The sequence below is a fragment of the Thalia democratica genome, unplaced genomic scaffold, assembly GCF_965202585.1.
Source record: "Thalia democratica unplaced genomic scaffold, ktThaDemo2.hap1.1 HAP1_SCAFFOLD_1517, whole genome shotgun sequence".
NCBI lineage: Eukaryota > Metazoa > Chordata > Thaliacea > Salpida > Salpidae > Thalia > Thalia democratica.
This window is the reverse complement of record NW_028140365.1, coordinates 25,001-28,679: the sequence shown is the minus strand read 5'-3', so window position 1 is coordinate 28,679 and position 3,679 is coordinate 25,001. Positions and strand designations below refer to the sequence as shown.

The 3,679-nt window shown below is 25.3% G+C and overlaps 1 non-coding gene across 1 annotated transcript; it reads right to left on the bottom strand.

Annotated features, from left to right (window-relative positions):
- Positions 1-925: 925 nt before the first annotated feature.
- Positions 926-1,044, bottom strand: LOC145848544 (5S ribosomal RNA). Its single transcript, XR_014372023.1, has one exon. It is a non-coding gene; the product is annotated as a 5S ribosomal RNA (ribosomal RNA).
- Positions 1,045-3,679: the final 2,635 nt, after the last annotated feature.

The window sequence follows — 3,679 nt, the reverse complement described above, 5'->3', positions numbered from 1 at the left end:
TAACTAAATTCTAAAGCTTTTGTAAACTGTGAACTTATAAACTTATAATAATAATTGCATATTCACCAATTCACAATAGCTTTTTATTTAGTACACAACTGGTCTGTAAATTGTGTAGTTTATTGAAAGTATAATCCCGTTTTGCTTCTGGTTTAAATAAAGTTATACAACACATACTAAAGTAAATTAAATAAAGTAATTCACTACTATCGTATTAAATAAAACCAATTTACAAAATACATTAATTTAAATTAAAGTGAACTTTGAACTTATAATAATAATTGCATATTCACTATTCAGAATTTCTTTAAATTTAGTACACAACTGGTCTGTAAATTGTGTTGGTTCTATTTCAAGTACTCTCCTTGTTTGTTTTGTTTTAGTTGTATTTATTTTAGATACTAGCACATTCAATACACATAATAAAGTAAACCAAATAAACTCTATTAATTTAAACTAAGTACAAATACATTAAGTTAATACAAAACTTTAAAAAGCTTTTGCTAGTATCTGTTGGTAACAGTAAATAACTTATTATGACTCACAATACAAAAGTGCAAAATTTATTTTCGTTTGATTTTTCAAGTAGCCACGCTTTTATTTGTTTTTGGACAAAAAGACTTTAAAGTTTTAGTATAAAAGACTAGTTGTATTAATTTTAACTCAGAAAATTGTACTCTACAAGATGGTGCCATTATTTTTTCGATATCTCAAACTGGTCAAACCACTTTTTTAGCGCTCTAATTGGTTTAAACAGCAAATAAGCAAACAGCAAATAACGTTATCTGATTGGCTAAGGTTTTTGTTTGCTAATAACTAGAATTTTCTTTTCTTTTAAGCGTTAAAGAAATGTAAATAAACGAGTAATAAGTATAAATAGGTCAGAAAGAAAAATAGTACAAAAAAGATGAATTCAAAAAGCAAAGGCCTACGGCACGTGGTATTCCCAAGCGGTCACCCATCTAAGTACTAACCACGCCCGACACTGCTTAACTTCCCAGATCGGACGAGATGGGGTGTACTCAGTGTGGTATGGTCGTAGGCGTTTGAAGGCGTTTACAAGCCTTTATAAACCCTTCGGTTTATTTAAAAAACCTATTTGCACTTGATTTACAATCAATTTGATATTTTAAAATTATTCCTTATAAAATTTTAACCTGAATTAACTTTTTTTTTGTTTTTTTAATCAACAGTTACTCCCAAACTGTACTAAAACTGTATTGTAACTGTACAAAAGTGTTTGTTTAAATAATTGTTATCTATAAATTACCTAAGACCAGGAAAAGTAGAAGTAAAGTTTATTGAATTATTAAATAAATAAAATAAAATCGTAAAATAAAATAATACAATATGTTTACAATTTGTCATTGATCTATCCATTTATGTTATTGCATTACAAATACAAACATTGCATACATTCAAGAGTATTATTCATCAATCTTTTCAATATAATAAGTTTTAAATTTATATTTATTTTTAAATAATTCCTGACATTTTAGATTACCTGAGATTTTTTTTTAATTAAATTAATTTTAGTAATTAAATACTTGACGTTCTATTTTGTTTAATTTGATAACTCAACCATGTTTATTTTTTTTACTAATTTAAAAGAACTATTAAACTAAAAGACATTACATACAGCTTCTAAAAGTTTTAAACACCTTAAAAAATATTATTATTTTAAAGATATATTAAAGAACTAAACAGATATTACTCCTAAAAAATCTTGTTAATAATATATAAAAAGTACTCAAAGTCAGACTCGGAAATATATATACTGTTGTATATCTTACTTGAAGTTCACTGTAATTGACACTGTATAACAAAATTATAAAAATCAACCTATTTATATAGCAAAATATTTCTTTATCTTTGTCGTGGCGCGGTGGGTCAGTGGTCTTATCAGCTGACTCATAAGCAGAAGGTTGTAAGATCGAATCCCGCTAGTCGTCACGAAACACCACTATCGTTCAATGTTCGGGCTTCAAATTCTTTGAGATTATACTGTACTATTTATCTATCTAACTAATCTATCTAACAAATGTTGTTCAATCTAGGTTGTGGGTACTTGGGTCGAGTAATGCCTTTGACTTACAATCTGTTGTGGATTGACAATATTCCTCTATCTATCATTAAACAAATCTATCTAATAAATGTTGTTCAATCTAGGTTGTGGGTACTTGGGTCGAGTAATGCCTTTGACCTACAATCTGTTGTTGATTGTCAACATTCCTCTATCTATCAATAATGATTATATTCAATAATAAATGTTGATTAATTCAGTTGTAAGAAAACCAGTGCGCTGGTTAGGTTGGGTAAGGCCTTCGACTTACAATCTTGGGGATTATCAACGTTCATCACAAGTACAGTAACGATCTCATTGAATTTCCAGTTGGAACATAGGATTGTAGTGGTGGCCTACTTTGTAGGTTTTTTGCCTAGTTTGTTTTTTGCCTAGTAGTGTTTGCCTAGTTTGACAAACTATAGTATATATATTGTATAACTTTACTTGTATTATTTTTTATTTAAATTACTACTTATTATTAAAGAATTAAATTTTTTTAGAAAAAAAACTATGTATTTTAACTAATGCTTATATTATATGTTTTGTTTTATTTTTATTCAAACTTACTTTAAACCTCTGTATTTTTTATACAATACGATTAAACTATATAACAGAAAAATAATTAAATAATCAAACTATTGAATAAGCAGTTAATTAGTGTGTTTTTTTATGCTTCTTTCATTTTTAACTTACTTGTTAACCATATTTCTTTTATTAAAGTATAAAACTAACAGTTACTAAAATAAAATAATCATAAAGTCAATACACAAAACACTAACTTTTTATAATTTAAATATGCAAACATGAATATAGTTATGAATCTATTATTTATTCAAATAGAATTATTCAAAGCTTATAATTATAAAGCTTTTGTATAATGTTTCCAATTACAGTGAACTTTAAGTAAGATAAGTTTTTTTTTTGTAATAACTACAAAATTGGTATTTTAGTTTATTATTAGTAACTAAATACTTATATTTATTATATTTAAAAAAAAACATCTATACTAACTCTAATTTCAAAGCATATTAAATACAAATTTTACCAACTAAATATTTATTTTTATTTAAATTATTATAACTTTCAAACATAAGCTTGTATACCTTATATACCTATATACCTCATATAGTAGGCTTGACATAACATAACATTATTTAATTCTTTTTGTTTGAAATAAACTCATTTAGTTATTAGTAAATTACAACATAAATGTTTATAACAATATAACTAAGATTTAGCTTTTGAGTTAGTAAACTTTGATAGTTTTCTTTTAATAGTTTAATAATCTTTATTTAAGTTCAAGCAAAATTGCTATATATTTAATACACATACAAAAGTAAACTAAGTAAACGTAATTCAATAGTTTCTATTAAGTAAAAGTAATTACAAATACATTAAGTTAATACAAAACTTTAAAAAGCTTTTGCTAGTATCTGTTGGTAACAGTAAATAACTTATTATGACTCACAATACAAAAGTGCAAAATTTATTTTCGTTTGATTTTTCAAGTAGCCACGCTTTTATTTGTTTTTGGACAAAAAAACTTTTAAGTTTTAGTATAAAAGACTAATTGTATTAATTTTAACTCAGAAAATTGTACTCTACAAGATGGTG